General features: G+C 38.8%; 1 pseudogene; it reads right to left on the bottom strand.

Moving 5' to 3' along the window:
* Positions 1 to 14,854: 14,854 nt before the first annotated feature.
* LOC102477353 (charged multivesicular body protein 3 pseudogene) lies at positions 14,855 to 15,485 on the bottom strand (annotated as a pseudogene).
* Between the last annotated feature and the right edge of the window lie 4,832 nt (positions 15,486 to 20,317).

The following is a 20,317-nucleotide window of genomic DNA, read 5'->3' as shown; positions in this document are numbered from 1 at the left end:
CCCTTGCTTCTGAAACACAGCTTGGCTGGGTAAAGTATATTGGTTGGCAATTTCTTCCCTTCAGCACTTTAAATATATCATTCCACTCTCTCAGGGCCTGCAGCGTTTCTGCCGAGTCGTCCACTGAAAGTAGTATTGGTACTCCTTTGTATGTGATGTTTTTCTTATCTCTTGTAGCTCAGAATTTTTCTTTATCTTTCATTTTGGATAGTTTGATTTTTATGTGTATTGTTGAATTTTATTGGAGATTTCTGTGCTTCCTCCACCTGAATGTTAACGTCTTTCTTCAGATTAGGGAGTTTATATCCATTCTTTTTATCTTTCTTTTTTAAAAAGTTTTTTTACTTATTTACTCCATGAAGAAGAGAGACAGAGAAAGAGAACAAGAGAGAGATGCTGAGGGTTCTGAAGCTGTGATCCAACCCCAGACTTCGGCCAGCTCTTGATAATGGGCACACAAATGGCCAGTGTCATCAGGAGGTCCATGGACTTATGAAATGAGACTCTCCCCATGTGGGATGGGATCACCTCACAAAGTGTCATGTTTTACTACTGCGCTACTTATTGACCCCTATCCATTATTTCTTTATGTTCTTTTCCTCTTTAATTCTGCAAAGGTTTGGTGTCTTGATGGTATCCCGTAATTCCTGTAGACTTTCTTCATTCTTTTCATTCCTTCTTTTTCCTCCTGTGGGTAATTTCAAATGTCTGTCTTTGAAATTTTTTTTCAAGAGGATTTTGCCGTAGGGCATGTGTACTTGCTGGAAAGAGAGAGAGACACCCCCACGAGGATGACCATGCCTCAATCCCTTCTCCTTCATTTTCCTTCTGGACTCTTGGGTACAAATGTACATGTGCCTGGCATGATTTTCAGTCTAACAGGTCTGGGACTGGAACTGCGGTAGCCATGTGCGAGTCCAGTGACGAAACCACTACACCCTCTGCTGGTCCTAATAGATCAGTGAATTTTTCTTCAGTTTGATCAAACAGGCTGTGGAAGCTTTCTGTTGCTCTGCCTCTTTGCTTTGTTCCTACCTAAACCCAGGTGGTCTAGCTGTGTAGTTGGTTTCTGTGCCACCTGTTCCCATGAGGTAAGAATGGTGTGGGTTTCCTGGGAAGCATCTTGGAATGTTAAGGGTTTCATCTTGCTTCCCAGGTTAGGGAGGTTGGATGTCTGCCTTTTGGGTTCTTTTAACCCACTGTAAAAACCACGGGCCCTGGAGAACCTCCTTTCTGAGGTGCTGTGCCAACTTGGGAGAGAAGGAAGGGTGACATGGTAAAGGCAGAACTTTTTTCCTGTCCTTTCAGTGCAGTTTTTATTCAGTTCTGTGGGATATGCAGATGACTCAAGATTATTCCCATTGTGATGTTTCCCAAGACTTTTTTTTTTTTTTCCTGTGGGTAGTTGCTAATAATCATTCTGTTAGAGAGAGTAAAGCCTGAACTCTCCTGTTCTGCCATTTTGATATTGTCACCACTGCTCATTGCTTTATCCCTTTTAAATTGATTTGGTGAATACTGAGACACACACACACACACACACACACACACACACAAAGTGTGTAGCCACTGTTACCCATCAGGGGAAGGTACTAGGGACTTTCTGTTGAAATGTTGCTACAAGTTAGAGTTTTCTTTTATCTCTGAGGGTCATCTGGAACAGTTCATTTATATATAGTAAGACTACATCTACTGACCATCTTTGTGCTTATTTATTTATTCAATTAATTAATTCATCACCCAGGTATGGCTGCATTGTTTGTCTTCCTCCCTGGGCAAAGTCTGGAGGCAGGCTTTGAGGCAGCTAGGAGTGCTGATTTAACCCAGATGCGGCAGAACTAGTCCCCACTATTTTTGTCAAAATTTGCTGTGGTGGTTGGGGAAGAATGGGCCAGTTTTTTTGTTTTCTACCCAACCCCAGATGGTCTAGCTGTGTGGTTTCCTCCTGTGTTACATATTCCCCATGAGGTGAGAACAGAATGGGTTTCCTAAGAAACATTTTGGAATGTCAGACATTGCTCCAGGGTTAATGGAGTATTATTGACAAATAAAAATTGAATGTATTTAAGGTGTAAAGATTCCTCAAAAAGTTAAAAATAGAACTACCCTATGATCCAACAATCCCACTTTGAGTAGATATTCAAAGTAAACAGAATCAGCTTCTGGAAAAAAATATCTGTACCCCATGTTTACTGTAACCTTACTAACAATAACCTAGATATGGAATCAACCCAATTGTCCTACAACAGAGAAATGGATAAAGAAGATGTGTTTTTTTGTCTCAGCATCTGCAAGCATTTTTAGACATGCAATGATATCAACTTGCATTTGTATCTGCATGGTGGTGTCCACTGACTTGAAGGCAGGACATTAAATTTGATCCCTGGTCACAGTTACTCTCTTCCTTTAATATTTTAAGATTACATGTTATCACATGTTTGCTATGTTGTTTACATTTGGTTTTAGGAATCTAGACTATTTTTCTGATTTATAAATTCCATATTCAAGAAAGTGTTTTCTAAAGCAAAATGAAAGCTCTAGTGCCTCTTGAGAAAATCTGTGTCTAGAATAAATTATTTTTAGGCTTTTATGTTTCAGATGAGAAAACATATTGAGAAGACTTTCTGCTATTTTAAAGCATTTAGAAATAAATTAGTCTCATCACATTTTTTATATTCAAGGTAAAGCCTTGTTTTCAGTCTTCTATTTTTATGGTCAAGGTAGAAAGGCCTACTAAGCAGGGGCAACACCTTTGATAAAACCCTTAAGTCAAAGCCAATCTATAACAATAGCAAAACCAATACTACAGCAACAACAACCCTTCAAGTAAACAAAGCATCATAGAGAAGTCAAGGACAGTTCATCTGGTTGTGACATGCCTAATTACCTTTAAGTGAGTGACTTTCAGTCCTTTCTTTTATGTAATATTCTGTTTGCCTTTGGCAATTATTGATTCCTTTGCCGATAATGCAACAGATTAGTTTTCAACTAAGTAATGATTTAATTTCAGGGAGTGAGTTGTTCAAGTACCACTGATGATTTAAGCCTTTATTTAAACATCATATAAATTGATTATATTCTTGTTTATGTGAGGATTTGCTGTATGAAAACAGACTTTTTTCCATCTAGGATTCCCCACCCATATCCAGAAAACACTGATAAAATTAACATGACTCATTAATTGTTGATCATCCAGGAATTAACTGAACAAATTTTCTTTCTGACCATTCTATCATTATTAGGGTAATAGTCACCTTATATCTAAATATAGACCCTGTGCCAGGAACATCTCTTTCCCAAGGTCATAGTCATTCTCATCAAGGGGGAGAATGAAGTGACAGAAAGATCACTAACATGTGTGTTTTATCACAATTATCATTTGGCCCCCTGAACAACACTTTGAGGTGTCACATCGTTTTATGGATATCAGTACCTGCCCAGCAGTACCTTAGTCATGTGTTTCAGATTCCGCAGCTGGTGGTGCAGAGAATGGCTTGAACTTGAATTCAAGTTCAGCAAAGTCCTTACTCTTATTCTTAGATTTGGACCTTTCTGTGTTGTTTTAGAGGATTTGAATTATGTAAACATTATGAGCTTCGATATTGTAAATATCCAGAAAAAGGGAAAAGAAGAGAACAATTTTTCAAATGTGTAATCCAGAGATTCACACTCGTTTGATGTAGAATGTTTAAGCCTAAGAATGTAAATGAGTTTGTGTCCATGATTTTAAATTTTAATACTTAATTTATACTGAAGAATTTTTTTTTCTAGAAGCAACCTCCATTCTACACACACCAGCTCATTTTATTTTTTTATGTCTTCTTTCAATTTACTGAAGTTAATTTCATTAGGTCACTTATGTTTTGTATAATTTTGAGAACAATGCTGATATGTTGTTCAACTTTCTGGCACACATTAAAATGTTAAAGATCATGTGAGCTTCTGTTGTTAAAATTGTTAATTTTTAAAGTCCTAATGGTCAAATATGACCAAGATTGAAATTTGAACATGAAGATTTAATTCTTCCAGTGGTTAGCCATTACTAGTTTTTTGTTGTTTATTTGTCTTCAACTTATTTTCCCCAATCAGTTCTTTAGTTGTTGTGGTTAGTAAGGTAGCATGAGGTTTTGCAATTGTGAATTTTATGTTACTTATTTTCATAAGTAATGCATTTATTTAGAAGTGAATTAACAGCTAATAGTTTTTATTCATTTTTTAGCCAAGCTCCAAGAAAAAATATGATTAATTTCTTTTAGCCTACAATTTATCCTAGGTCAATATACATACCAGCCTCAAATTCTTTCAATCTTCTTTCAATTTACTGAAGTTAATTTCATTAGGTCACTTATGTTTTGTATAATTTTGAGAACAATGCTGATATGTTGTTCAACTTTCTGGCACACATTAAAATGTTAAAGATCATGTGAGCTTCTGTTGTTAAAATTGTTAATTTTTAAAGTCCTAATGGTCAAATATGACCAAGATTGAAATTTGAACATGAAGATTTAATTCTTCCAGTGGTTAGCCATTACTAGTTTTTTGTTGTTTATTTGTCTTCAACTTATTTTCCCCAATCAGTTCTTTAGTTGTGGTTAGTAAGGTAGCATGAGGTTTTGCAATTGTGAATTTTATGTTACTTATTTTTATAAGTAATGCATTTATTTAGAAATGAATTAACAGCTAATAGTTTTTATTCATTTTTTAGCCAAGCTCCAAGAAAAAATATGATTAATTTCTTTTAGCCTACAATTTATCCTAGGTCAATATACATACCAGCCTCAAATTCTTTCAATTCTTACACAGTCAATAGTCAAGTGCCTCTGAGACGATTTTCCTTGTCAAATGCACTGATCTTATTATTGATCCTGTTTGGATTAGGCTTTACAGATCCTGTTAATGGGTTTCTAAACTACACAGTGCTTTATTTCAAATTCCATTTGAATGTGGTATGTGTATCTCTAACCAGATTGTTGGATAGATCGTTACTGCTGATTGATATTTCATGTTGAGACCAGACCTTTGGAGTGAACCAAAAACACATTTTCCAAACAATTTAAATGTGGTTGTAGTTTTCTATTAACTGCTCAAGTCTCCAGTGGAGTTCTAACTTATGCTTAGGAATTTAGGTTAGTGACACAGTCATCTCCCCTGCATAAACAAAATACATGTTCTTATCCGATATGCTGCTAACATTTTCTGCTCCAACTTTCACTGGATTTAAAAATAACTGAAAAACTTAATGTGAGGGGAAATTGAACAGATGGAATTCATGTCATTGTTAAGACCATGGACATTGATGTCAGTGTGAAATTTTGTGTAAAGTTCTTATGGCTTTAAGCATACATCAGTAGCAGATTAGAAATAATTGACATCATTTGCAATGGAAATGACTGAAATCCTTGCCAAAAAATTGGCTCTAATACTTCAAGAGTTCTAGGAAGGCGAAATCTTTTCATTTGGGTATGCAATGAACATGAAGACTGCTGGCCAGATCCAAACAAAATAAAGGTTTTCCACATTTATAGGTCTGAAAATATTATCAAACCTTAGTTTATATTAAAATTTTGATTTTGCTGATGCTGGAAGAAGGGCACTTGTAGTTTTACATCATTTTCCGTTATTACATCTGCCTTTCATTGGTTTCCTTTTGCCTCTTCTTGTGTGCTCTGATAAACATAGATCTGAATTAAAATGGTTTTTCAAACTTAATATACATCAGTCATGACAGCAAGCTCTGGCAACAACACTTTCAGAAGAATGTTCCTTCACCACCCACAGATCCATTCTCTTCATGGAGATGTGAAGTCTAGCTTTGCAAGTGTGAAAACTGCACTAAAAATAGTGCTTTCATTGTCATTTGTGTTTGAAAAGCAAAACAAGTGGCCATCATAAGATAATTTTTGGCAATTGTATTTGATACTCTTATTGCTCTATGTCTGTGCTTGGTATTCCAAAACGAAACATGAGCAATTATGGAGAATTATTTCTATAATTGAATTTAGTCCTGTTTTCCTATCTGTTGGCTATCAGTTTGCTTATTATATGCTAAATGTACACATCACTGGCAGTTCCTCACCGTGAGTGAGGAAAGGATAAAGGATCCATGCAGGATAGGACAAATCATCTCTGAGATCAAAGTCGTGAGGCTGCAGTGTCCTACTTCATTGCCCAGCAACATAAATTCTGCTGTTGGGCTCACAAATTCAGAGCTGTGCCACAATTAGAAAATGCTACGAATAGCTGAAAAGTTCAAAATGTAGTGAAAAAAGTACTGAGTAAATTTACTACACTGAAAAGTTACTTATTATTTTTGTTTTTATTTTCTGAAAATAGTTTTCAGGTTTTTTTTTTTGAGATTCACCTCTGTGACTCACAAATACACACACAGGCGCGCACGCATGCACTGAATATATTCTAAATACAAACACAAAACAAGTATGTTGATTTGTTTCAACTTACTTTACTACCATCTTTATGGATGTATCATCTGTTCTAGAACGAGAATGCTTGCATACAAACAAGGGAAATTTAACTAAACTTTACAGGATTCCAGTTTTAAAGGGCAATTTGTAAGCAGTTTTGGAGATGTGATTCTTATTTCAGTATGAAGCCGTTCTTACCTTTAGTTCAATTATGCTGTCTAAATCTGAATGTTTTTACTATGCTTCCAAATGGTCTGGATTCTTGCAGCCATGCCATTGGAACTGTCTTTGACAAAGTACAGCAGGTTTGGGTGTGATGGGGCAGAGCAGGAAAAGACCTCTTGGCAGAGCACTTGGGCAAGCTGTGGGGCTTTGAGGCCAATGCTGTGCCCATCCACAAGTCAGTTGGCAATTGTCCAGTCACTCTCTCATGCTACCCAGTTTCATTCAGAGAATACTGCCAATTGTCCTTAAGTCTCATTTAAGAGGGGGTGGCCCTATTTGGAAAGATTTATTACAACGATGGTATATTTCTCATTGCTTAAGCTTTTTTTTTTTTTTCTTTCTCTTTTTTGTATCTATAGTCACAAATTTACGGCTATGTATTCAGTACTTACTGCCTGTTTTATATCACTTAATCTTCTTTACTTCCTGCAAGGTGTGCTGTAGCCATTCCTTGTTTACAAATAAGTAGACTGTTACTTAGGGAAAGGGGAAAGTAACTCATACTATATTCATGTAATATTCCTCATAACTTTTCTGAAAAATAAAAGCTTACTGCTTATGATAATTATTTTAGAGACAGCTGCAAATACTTAAAATAATCACTTCTTCAAAGTTAGAAGCAACATCCTTCACTCTATTCTATAGTTTTTAGACCTGCAAGTAAAGGCATGCTTCTGATATTACGGGCTTAATGAGACTTTATTCTGTCTTTCCATCAATGATGCCATGTTTATTTAAGTTGCTTGTGTCTTCACAGCAGGATTGTAATAGGGAACACTTCTCTTCTGGATAGCAACAATTTTTTTTTTTTCACTTCATAGGTACATTTTTAATTTTGAAAAACTTTAAGTTGCTCAACGTTGCGGTTCTTTGGAATAAACTTTTAGAAATGGGTCTCTTGGGGCTGGCAGGTAGTATGGTAGATAAGAAGCTGGGCTCCCACATGGCTGACCTCAGTTTGAGTCCTGGACCTGGTGGTCTGAAAATCGTCCAGTGGGACCAGCAGTTAGTGTAATGGTTATGTTGCTGGACTCCCATGTAGTCGACCGCAGTTTGAGTCCCGGACCTGGTGGCTTAAACTCATGCTGGGAGGGTGTGCGTGCATGCCCAGGATTCCGAGAGGAGAATGGAGGAGAAGGGATTGCGGTGTGGCCATTCCCCCTGGGGGGTGATTTCTCACTTTCTGTCTCTCTGTCTCTGTCTGTCTGTCTGGCGAGCGCACACGCCCTATAGCAAAAACCTCTCCAAAAAAAGAAAAAAAAAAAAAGAAAATCATGCCAGGCACATGTGCGTGTGTGCCCTAAATCCCATAAGGAGAATAGAGACCGGGTGCTGTGTGGCCCTTTCCCCTGGGGAGGGTGATTTCTCACTTTCCCTCTCATTGTCTTACTCTGGTGAGCACACACACTCCATAGCAAAAGCCTTAAAAAAGAAAAGAAAAGAAATGAGCCTCAATGGAGCTGAAGAGAGACATCACAAAGAGAGACACTGAAGTTCTAAGAGAAAATGATAGCTGTTAAAATGATAATGGTTTTCCATGGGCTGCAAAATTTTGGAAGGGATTGCAAAATTGTTCTGTTCCAGATTTTGATGCAAGAATAAAAGAAAAATGAACTGCGTGATTTCTCCATTAACACTAATTTTCTTCCATTCTCCTCATACTTAATTTCCATATCTCAAACCATATCCAGAGACTTCTTTTAGCAAAGGTTGAGGGTGGAGAGAAGAGCCTAGTATAAATGACTTTGTACCTACTCCAATATGTGGATTCTTTCTTTCTTTCTTTCTTTCTTTCTTTCTTTCTTTCTTTCTTTCTTTCTTTCTTTCTTTCTTCTTTCTTTTTTTTTTCTTAGAGAGAGCTCATCAGACAGACAGAGACAGAGAGACAGAAAGTGAGAAATCACACACACACATACATACACACACACTCGCTCCCAAGGGGGATGGCCATGCTGCAATCCATTTTCTTCTGTTCTCCTCTCGGGATTTCAGGCATGCACACACACATGCTTGAGTTTTTTTTTTTCTTTTTTTTTGAGAGGTTTTCATTATAGGGCGCGTGTACTTGCCAGAAAGACAGAGACAGAAAGCGAGAAATCACCCCCCAGGGGGTATGGGCATGCCACAATCCCTTCTCCTCCATTCTCTTCTCGGGATCTTGGGAACGCACGCACGCACACATGCCTGGTGTGAGTTTTAAGCCACCGGGTCCGGGACGTGAACCACGGTCGACTACATGGGAATCCAGCAACATAGCCATTACGCTAACTGCTGGTCCCCCAGGCTTGAGTTTTAAGCCTCCTGGTCCAGGATTTGAATCATGGTCAACAGCGTGGGAGTCCAGTGATGTTACCATTATGCCATCTTCTGGTCTCATTAAAACTATTCTCTTAATAATAACGATAATACAAATAAAAAGATGTTAATCTTCAAATTACCATTAAAACATAATTCTTGGGCCAGCTGGTGGTGTGGTGGTTAAGGAAGTTGAATCCCACATGCCCAACTTTGTCATTCAAGTCTGAACCCTTTGACTTGAAAGACACTTTGGGCAGATGTATGTGCACACCTAGAATCCCAAGAGGTAAATGAAGAAGGGATTGCCAAGTGATCACTCCTCCTGAGGGGTGATTATTTACTTTTCCTCATGCTCTCTGGCATGTACCCTATGGCAAAGCTCTGTGTGTGTGTGTGTGTGTGTGTGTGTGTGTGTATGTGTATACATACATATATGTATACATATATATGTGTGTGTGTGTGTATATATATATATATATATATAATGTGATTTTAATTTTTTTCCAAAAACAACTGTAGGATAATAGGGTGGATGATATGGTACTTCTTAATTAAAATATGAGTTTGTTGAGGTTTTGAGAGATTGATGCCTCCATTTATAGAGCTCCTAAGGGGTGAGGCTTGGATAAGAAATCAGGTCCTATGACATTCAGCCCAGTCTTTTTCAGTTCACCATTGTGTTCCCATTTTAAACCATAAGTACGAAAGGTCATAAAATGTATCTCCCTTGAGGTGGCAGGCTCCTTGTAAATTCTTTTTGGTGGTTTGACCTAGAGGGAAACCATTAGCAGCTAATTGAAAACTTCATACTTTGTGACATTACCAAAGAAGTAAGGATCAGTGTCTGTAGAAAACCATTGACTTTTTTGGGCACTAAGATTATTTGGGCCACTTGATAATGAATTTCAAACATTTTGGACCTTTTTAGCAATTATATAATAGTATCATTTGTTTTTACTTTCAAAAACCAGGCCTGTAAAACAGGAGAGCTGTTTATTTAACTGACTTATTTATTTATTTATTTATTTTGGAGAATTTTTTTCTTTTTCTTTTTCTTTTTTTTTTTTTTTTTCCACTATCGGGTATGTGCTCTCACCAGAAAGACAGACAGAGAGAGAGAGAGAGAGGGTGAGAGAGAGAAAGCAAGAAATCACCCCCCCCCGCCTGGGGGAATAGCCACGCTGTGATCCCTTCTCCTCCATTCTCCTCTGTGGATCTTGAGCATGCACGCACACATGCCTGGCATGAGTTTAAGCCACGGGTTCCAGGACTTGAACTGTGGTGAGAGTCCAGCGACATAGCCATTACTCCAACTGCTGGTCCCATCAGTTATTTATTGAGTGCCTACTTTTTTCCAAACACACTGTAGGTTTTGGGAATATGGCAGTAAAGAAAGTGAATAAAAATATGCTTTCATGAAGCTTACATCCATGTGGGAGGAGGCAGACAATAATACAGCATATAAATAGACCCATTCATGGTAGAAAACACTGGACGCTGTTGCTTGGCAGGCTGAGGCCAAATTTAAGACCTGGGTTTGATTCTTGGCCCACCCTAAATGTCCCAGCAGCAGTGTGGGCCACACCTGTAATTCAGCCACTGGGACACTGAGGCAGGAAGATGGTCAGGGCCAGCATGGGCAACAGCAAGACTCTATCTGAAAGAGCTGGACATGATGGCACATGTGGTCATGGTGGCACATACCTGTGGTCATGGTTACTTAGGAGGCTGTGGCAAAGGACTGCCACACAGCAAGGTTTTGTCTAAAAACAGAAAAGAACATCACACACACACACATATAAAGCATGAAATGTAGTATGGCAATGGCTAAGGAGAAACACTTGAATTGGCAGGGTGATGTGAAATATGGAAAGGGTGATGAAATTTTAGATAAGGTGACCAGGGAAAGCTTCACTGAGATGACTTCTGTGTAGAGACTGAAGGATGTGAAGGGAGGAGCTCTTTGGATATCTGGGGAGGAGCTTCCCAGGTACAGGAAACAGCACAGATTCCTGAGTCTCTAGGTGCTGGGATAGCAGGAGGCCTAGAGGGGCTGGAGAGGATTGGGGGTGGAATGAAGATGTCTAGAGCTGAAAGGGAAACTGAGCATTGGAGGAGGATGCTACAGACCTTTGTAAAGACTTTGGCTTTTACTCTAAGCAAAAAGAATCATTTGGGGATTTTTTTAGCAGAGGAGGGGTATAGTATGATTTTTTAAAGTTTACGTATGTCTTCAATGAGTGAGAGAGACAGAAAGACAGCATTTCCAACATGGTCTTGAGACCCCAACTTCAGCCAGCTCTGGTTCACATGCAGCGTTTGCCTGCATACTCAGGGAGGTTTTCATAAGTGAACCCGGAACTTTCCTATATGGGTCAGCCTTACAGAAAGTGCATTTTACTGCTGTGTTACCATCTGACCCCATGATTTCTAATAGCTCTCTTGTAAAAGGTCCCTCTGGCTGCTGTGCTGAGAAGAGACAGTCATGGGTGGACAAGAATCAAATTAAGGGAATCATTTAGAAGGAAACATCAGTAATCCAGGTGCAAGATGATAGCTACTGTGTAGGATGATAAAAGACAATAGTCTTCTGGATATATCTTAAATGCAGAGCCATCAGCAGGATTTTGGGACTGATTGTGGTGTTGAGAGATGGAGGGGAATAAAGGATGGATTGCAATAAGTTATCATAGGGAGGGTGTAGTGGGGAGGAGTGGGGTAAGATTGACAGTTCAATGTTATGCTTGGAATGCATATTAAGTTTCAAGTTGATAGTGCATGCACAGGAGAAAGAGAGTGAAAGCACCTTTGACAGGGTACAGATGCACTGCTTTCCCCATATCCCAGTTGTCCAGCTTCTCAGCATCCTGCATGCCCACATGCATTGTGTTTTCAGGTCAATTGGAGATCTGAACCCACAGTTGACCATGTGACCTACAGCACTGTATTACAACATACAATGAACTGCGCCACCCAGGCTATGCTACATTGAGTTGTTGAGTTGAGTATAGGAGTTTGGAACAGAGGAAAGGTCTCACTGGGCATACATGTTTAAGATCATCCCAGTTAATATTTAAAACTCTATTTAAAAACTGGATGAAATCTGGAACCAGCAGCAGGTATAATGGTTACATTGCTGGACTCCCACGTGGTTGACTATGGTTGGAGTCCTGGACCCAGCAGCTTAAAACTCATGCTGGGCAAGTCTGCCTGTGTGTCCAAAATCCTAAGAGGAGAATGGAGAAGAAGGGATTGAGACATGGCCATCCCCCTGAGGGGGTGATTTCTCACATTCTCTCTTTCTGTCTCTTTCTGTCTTTCTGGCAAGTGCATGTGCCCGATAACAAAAATCTCTAAAAAAAAAAATCCCCAAAACAAAACTGGATGAGATATTCAAGAAATTGTGTATATATATATAGGAGAGAAGAGGGCTAAAGACCAAGCCCTGGGTCACTCCTCCATTAAGAGCTGAAGGAGAAAGAGAAATCAGCAAAGGGATTATGAACCAGGTATCTGTGAGATAATAAATAAACATGCTATGTATTATTAGATTAATTTATGTTATAATATTTCTTTTTATTTAAAAAAATGTCAGTTAAGTCATCCTAAAAAACGTGATCAGTGTTGTAGAGAAAAACCAGGAAAATGTTCAGAAATGACTGGGCTTTATCTGTGACATTTCACGGTTCTGTTAAGCAGCAGATCTAAGTGCATAGGAACTAGATATGAAGAAACAATAACTTTAATTTTTTTTTTCAGTCTTTGCAACTGAAGGCCTACCAATTCTAATCACTATGGACCTGGCTTGATATTGAAAAATGATTTCAGTTATGGTGTCGTAGATCCTGGACAAAGAGTACCTTCTCCTTTATTTTACTCCAAACACGTTTATTACTCTCTAGGTTGGTTTTTATATGCTTGGAGGAAGGATTGGCTGCTTTCTCTCTGATTTTATTGCCAATTACATATACTTGTTTTCTGGTACACAAAGGTAAGAGCATTCTGCATTCTAGTGAAGGTCTATATTTGCCATCATGGCTTTTATTTATACAGCAAACAATTTTCAGAATTTATCACTTATCAAGTTTTGCACTTGAATGAGGATACTAGTCTCAAATAAGTTAACTCCTTTACCTGAAAGAGTTCCCATTCACAATATTGTGAACAATATTGGGAACATTCACAATACATATTATCATATCACAATACATTATATGTATTGTGTGTTCCCATCACACAATACATATAATGTATTGTGATGTAGGCTATGGTAGACACATGTATTGAGGAGGGATTTTAAAAACTTGAGGGCAATAACAGTCAACTTCCTAGCAAGGGCTGAAGAATGCTTCACATAACAGGTTACACTCTAGTAACCTGTCTAGTCTTGAAGGCTCAATAAGAGTTTTTCAGGGAACAAGAGGGCAAAGGATATTCCAAGCAGGGAAGCAGTATTTTTATGGGCAAATTAATGATAAAAGAAGTGTAATATTTAGAAGGCACATGAGAGAGAAAATCGGAAGGGTAATAGGAGTTGGGTTCTGTAGCCATTTAATGCCGTTTGCTAGGCACTGTTCTTAATGCTTTTTGTGTATTTACCCACTAAATTCTCAATCAACTTTCTGAAGTGATACTGCACCAAATATCATTTTTTCTGTAGAAGTACATCCTAAGACATAGAAGATTGAGTGGTTTCTCAAAATCATACAACCAGTAAGTATGTAATAGGTGTAATATGTGCATCTGATGCTACTAGTGTTAATTCATCAGTCCTAACACTCTTCTTCTTCTTCCTCTTCTTCTTCCTTCTCCTACTCTTCTTCTTCTTCATCGACTATTTGAAAACTCCTCCACTATAAGTTATTGTTTTTTCTTCTGCACAGTGTATCTCCTGCCCTCCATCATCATATCAGATCTGACAAAGATTTTAATTTTTTCTTTTTCTCTTCTTTCCACAAATTTGAATTTAAACCCTCTTCATAGCCTTGGCAAGCCTCTCCCTTCCTGGAGACCACGTCTTACCCTTGTAACCTACAGCTCAGAAAAAACTTCTATACTTCAACACCGTTGATGGAACCTATTGCTCACACTTCCTGTGCTCTTTTCCCTCATGTAATTAGGAAATAGTTTGGAAATATTACTTGTTCACCTGTATCCCAGAGGTTTTCAGTATCCTAACCTATCTCTATAGGTTTCTACCTAGTGAATTGTGGTAATGTGGGCAGCGTGGGTCCAGGAAGATGGTACATCTGGTAGTCACAGGAGATTTACATTCATTCATCTTCAGTAGCATATGTTTCTCTCTGGGGGATAGTGGGAGTCCTTGTACTTAACAATGCACCCTCCTTAGTGTTCTGGGGAATGAAACACTTCTCTGTTTGCAGGTCTGGAGTCACCTTCCTCATGCAGTTACTCACATGTTCTTTTTCCTTTTGTAGTCAGTTTCCATTCACAGCTCTTCAGTGGGTTTTCATTTCATGCTCCCCATTTCTTTGCCCCATGTTCACACCCCAATTATTTGCTTCTAGGTGCTGATTGCACCCAGTTGTGATCAATTTTCTTTAATAAGCTGATACAAAGGGATTTTTTTTAAAAGCAGAAATTTATTAAAATTCACTTATATAGGTTTTACAGACAAAAAAAAAATGTAGAGTCCTTAACATTCAGGCAATCAATTCCATTCTCAGAAGTGCTTCATGAGAAAATGAATTTCTTTGCCCTCCCCCCCAGTAAGATACATCTATTTATATGCCTGAAAATGATGCATTTAATTACACCACCTTTGTAAGAACAATCCCTTTGAGATCCCAAGACCTCATCAGGGAGTGAAGAGATATTAGCAGAGAACCTTCTCCAAAATGCAATCCCTCATGACAGAGTAGTGCAAGAGATACTGAGGAGGCAGCTTTTCAGAGGAGTGTGGGGACCTCCAGTGAGCGGGCCATGAGTAAAACCCAAGGCCCAGCTGGGTGGCCCCTAGCTGCGGAGTGTGGCCTCCAGGGCCTCTTCCTCTTCCTCATCCTTTGAGGCAGCAGATCGTCCATGCTTTCAAAAGTGTCCTCTAACATCTCTTCTATGATCCCAGCCTTCATCATCTCTTTGGACAGCTCCCGCATGGTGGCTTGGATTTCTGGGATTTTCACAAGACTCTGCATGGCCTTCATCACTTCTGTGCTCTTCTGTAGGGAGCCAGCCACTTGCAGAACAGCGAGCTGGTTCTTCATCCCCATGAGCACCGAGTTCACGTGTGCTTTGGATGCATAGAGCTTGCTCACTGCCTTCCTTGACCTGATCCATCTCCTTGGCCAGAACCACACAGACATCCTTCTGACCCTTCTTGGCAGCATCTTTCACAGATCGTTTCACTTTTTCTTCTTCCCTTTGGATATCTCTTATTTTTCTATCAACAACTCTCATTTCCTTTCTTATCTTCAATGACCATTCATTGACCAGTTCTTTGGGCGGCTTTTCCTGGGTTTTTCCAAACAGCCCCATGGTGAACTGAATTCGTCTAGCCCCTTCCGGCTTTCTGTTCCCTGCACCCAGTACAAAGGGATTCTTCAAGCTCTGTCACATTCTTCCTTAGCGAGGAGCTTGATGCTAAATTACAATACAATATAGGGAATGGGCACACATCTAGCAAGGACACACCTGAACTGGCACTCATTCACAACTTTATTTCTGGTTCTTAGATGCTCTGTGAGGTTAAATAACAGCACAGAACATACACTACTGTTGTGCTGAGACTCGAACTTTGATTGGCTAAACTCCAGAGCCAAAGCTCTTGGATACTGTGTTCTGCTGTCTCTTCAGTTCTTAACAGTAAGGACTAGTGATTTTGCTAGTTTTGTTTGATAGACATTGATTGAGCACCATCTATTGAATACCCTGTGCCAGATGCCTATAGTTTGGCATATAAAGTCTCTGCTTTCAAAGAGCTCACTCTCAAGTGAAGTGACTTAAAGACTTTCGTGCTTGACTCTGACCATTGTCTTGTTTTAAACTTTCCTGGCACATGTTACCATGAATTCAAGTAAAACTGAGGATTTCCATTGCAAAACTAAGATGGTAGATACAGGGATGTCATATGAAATAATTTTTAAAATTTAATGAATATTACATATTCACAGTAAACATGATTAATTTGAAATAATTCTCTATATTCCAATGAAGATGCAGAAGAAAACAGGTGTTGAGATATCAATGTTGATAAATAAGGGATTTTTAAATAGTATAAGTCATTCCTAAGAAATAGAAAGGATTCTTTTTTTTCAAATTCTCTAACATGCAGTCAAAGAATGCATTCTTAAATATGTCTAAACTAAAATAAAAATCACAGCCATGTACAGCTGAATGAGTTACTTTATTCATTTATATTTGGATGTTCTATTCTTAGACTTGAATGGGAACATTTCTCTCCATAAGGAAATTATTTCAATAACATGAATGTAATCTATGAAAAAGGATATGTTTTGCAGGGCTTGTGCAGAGCCCATAATTCTTCTAGAATAGACTGAGGGAACTTTGGAGGTATGCTGAAATGATCTAAAGATTTAGGGATGAAATTCAGTGCCTAAAAGGGAAGAGTTCAATTGGCTCATTTCCAGGCAAAAAGAAAACAAAAACAGAGCAAAACAAACAACAACAACAAAAGAAAATCATATTAAAAGGCGTAAAGAATTGTCTGATGGTTTGAGGATGAAGGCTCAGTTATATGTCTTGTCTTGATAACAATCTGAACATGAAACTGTTCTAAAGGCAGAAAAATAAACCCAAACTTACTGGAAACTTAGCAATGTAATTTTATTTTATCAAGTAAAATGTAAAGAATGAAACTTAGCTAACTTAGTGGAATTAAATGATGTGGGGAAAATTAGGAATATGTATAATATTTCATGTTCTATCATATATGTACTCCTAAGCAAACACACAAATAACAAAAGAACATCGTAAAAGAAAACATTTCTGCAGACTGAAGCCATGATCTAATTTTTCTTTCTTTTAAATCTCTGGCTTCTTTGTCAGAACAATTAACCAGCTTGCTTCTTTGTGCTGTGCGGGACAAGGAAATGTGCTAACGATAAGAGACTGGAAAAGACCCCTGTTCAAACCTAGGCCAGTGTTCAAGGACCTCACATAATGCTCTTTTTGCCAGAAGCCTAACTCTTGCCAAAGAAAGACAGTAGTGCAAGTAGGGAGGGTGGAAGATGAGGCCAGGGGAGTTGAGGAGGGATTCAGTCCTGATTGCAGATGGGCTGTGCCTCAAATTATCCATTAAGCCCAAGGGATTCCCTGCAAAGTGTCTGCCCATGGAATGCGGATCTTCTGAAAGGAACCTAAAGTGCAGCTGGGAATGAATGTTGCCTGTGCTGTGGTTGCCAGCCGGTGGCTGCCTCATGCTGCGCCCTTCTGCAGAGCAGCCATCTGCTGCAGCTTTAATGAATGAACTCTCTCCTTTTTTTGTTTTTTGTTTTTTTTCTACAGAACAATAGCTCCCATGGTGTGATCTGCATTCCGATGGATTGAGTCCTTTGCTCACACTCCTGTGTGTGTGTGTGTGTGTGTGTGTGTATGCATGCGCGTGCATGGGCGCGTGTTGTGTGAGGAGGGATTGGGAGGAAGAGACAGTGTATATGAGTCCTCTCAGGTGGGGCACTGATGGATGTAGATGAGAAAGGTTAATGTTTTAAGTTTGTGTTTAATTAGAATGCTCAATCAGCTTTTCCTCTGGAAATCTATAGCAATTGAGCTATTTTTCTTTCCTCTACATTTTGCATCTGTTGTATCCTTTTCTAATGTATTTCCCTCTGAACACTGAAGGGTGGGTTTACTTCTTTCAGGGTATGCTATTAGAGAGCTATGGAATAAAATATTTAACAGGACTTTTTTTCTTTTTTCTTAAAGCATCTGACATCAACTTGAGTTGATTAATCCCATTCTTGTTTTCTCTACCCTGACCCATGTCTTTAAATTTATTTTGCTGCTTTGATGCAGTGTAGCAGAGGCACCCTCTGCAGCCACTATCAATATCTCTTTTCCCTATGGTCTTCATCAACTAAAGACTGGTTCTTCTTAATTACAAAGGAGAGAAAGAAACACCCCAAAAGACAAATCAAAAATGTTACCAGGAGAGGATTGATTTGGTCTCCGGTTTAATCATCCTCAGACACAGAGAAAAATCCTATTTTGCCTGTCAATAATGGTCCTGTGGTTATAATCTTTAGCCTAACAGAACTAAAGGAGAAGCTAACTTGGGAATAAACTTTTGAAGATTGATTCTTGGCCTCAATAAGGTCATCTAGTTTCTGGTTTTCAGGGAAAAAATTACTTCAAGTAAAATATCAATCAGAACCTTTACATACAGACTAGACATCATGGTAGCTATACGGGTTGAGGGGGACAGAAGTGAACATGAAAAAAGTAGACTCTGTTGGACAGAGTTTATAAGGACACCCATCAAGAGCATTTATGTATTTATTGGTTACCTTTTATTTTTATTCTGGCAATCCAAATCTTCTTTTTTTTTTTTTTTCTCCCTATAGGGTGCATGCACTAGCTGGAAACACAGAGAGAGACAGAAAGTGAGAAACCACCCTTGGGGCAGGGTGGGTGGGGGATGACCATGCTACAGTCCCTTTTCCTAAATTCTCTGGGGATTTGGGGCTCATATGCACATGTGCCTGGTGTGAGTTTCACGTCTCCTAGTCTGGGATTCGAACTGCGGTCAACTATGAGGAAGTCCAGTGATGTAATCATTATGCCAGCTGCTGGTGCGGAAGTGATAAACCACCCCCCAGGGGGATGGCCATGCTGCAATCCCCTCTACTCCATTCTTGTCCTGAGATTTCGGTCACACATACACACATGCCTGGAGTGAGTTTCATGCCTCTGAATCTGGGACTTGAACCGTGTTGGCCATGTTAAAGTCCAACACTTGAACCATAATGCCATCTACTGGCCCCTACATCTTTTAAATGAAGAGCTTTAGTAATTCCTTCTGTAAGTGAGAAAGACAGAGAAAGAGAGATGGACAGGCAGACAGATCCACCCCTGCTTCAACCATTTTCAGGTCATAGTACATACCTTGCATATTCAGGGAAGTCTTCAGATAGAAACCTGGAACCTTCCCATATGGGCTGGCCTCTTAGAGCTTGCACTCTACATTTGCATCAAAATGGCTCCTATTTGGCCTTTTAACTATGAGCAGAACTGCTATTTTATATCTTTCATTAGTTTCCCTTACTTTCATCTATTTGGGCTAAAGTATGGAAAGGATGGAATAGGTGGAAAGTAAATATTCCTTCCATTCCAAAATTCAGAAACAAAAATATATTTAAAACATTTTTGCCAGAGTACATGTACTCATCAGAGACAGAAAGAGAGAGAAGAGGGAGAAAGCGCCCTCCCATAAGGAATAATCATACCACAATCCCTTCTTGATCTCTCCTTTTGGGATTTGGAGCACGCACGCACAAGTGTCCAAACTTTTTTCAAGCTGCCAGGTTCAGACTTTAAATCACAGGTTTGTCCAAGTAGGATCTGGCTGCCTTAACCACAGGCTATGGCACCAGTCTGACATAAATATTTTTGCCTTTTTGTGATTATCTGCTGAAGTTTTTAAATTTGTCACATGAAACCTTACTGTTAGATATTTTATTACCATAAGAACTGTGCTTTAATTTTTATTAAGTTTCCTTTCCTGAAAATGAATTTATGTATGTATATATATATATGTGTGTGTGTGTGTATTTATTTAAATACATTTATATAAAAGACATTTTTGTGTAATTTTTGCCTACTTCATTCTGGGAGATACATACTTCAGTTGCAGATAGTAGCTTGAAACAGCCCTGAAATTATTTTTTACAACTCTGCTTACCAAACTCTAAGAAAATCCTTTTTATAGACCCACTCTCCTGTCCAGAAGCATCAACAAAGACTCAGCCAATATAAAAACGTTCTGCTGTTTTCTAGTAAAGGGCCACCTAGGGAATAGAATAGCAGGTTAAAGAGGCAAACATTCATAGTTACATTTATTTGTTAATATCTGAGTGTTTCAGAGTCTGCAAGTGTTTCTGGGAGTAGGTTGAGATCCACATCTCCCAGTATGCCCTGTGCAAGGGTGTCTAAGTGGGTAGATAACCTGTCATTCCTATAGGGGGCATAAAGCAGATAATTTATTGTGAAAACTCGAATCATTTTGGGAGTAAATGGGAGCCTTAACTTGACAGAATGCTGGAATAACAGGTGTCAATAGGGCAGATGGTCACCTCCTAGTAGTTTTGGATATCTCTTAGGGTTCTGTGGATGGAGAAGATCTTCAGTCCCACAGAGTGCAGAGTATAGCCTTAAATTATATAAACAATTACAAA

This window comes from Tupaia chinensis, unplaced genomic scaffold (genome assembly GCF_000334495.1).
Source record: "Tupaia chinensis unplaced genomic scaffold, TupChi_1.0 Scaffold000563_1, whole genome shotgun sequence".
NCBI lineage: Eukaryota > Metazoa > Chordata > Mammalia > Scandentia > Tupaiidae > Tupaia > Tupaia belangeri.
This window is presented reverse-complemented; position numbering and strand designations above follow the sequence as displayed.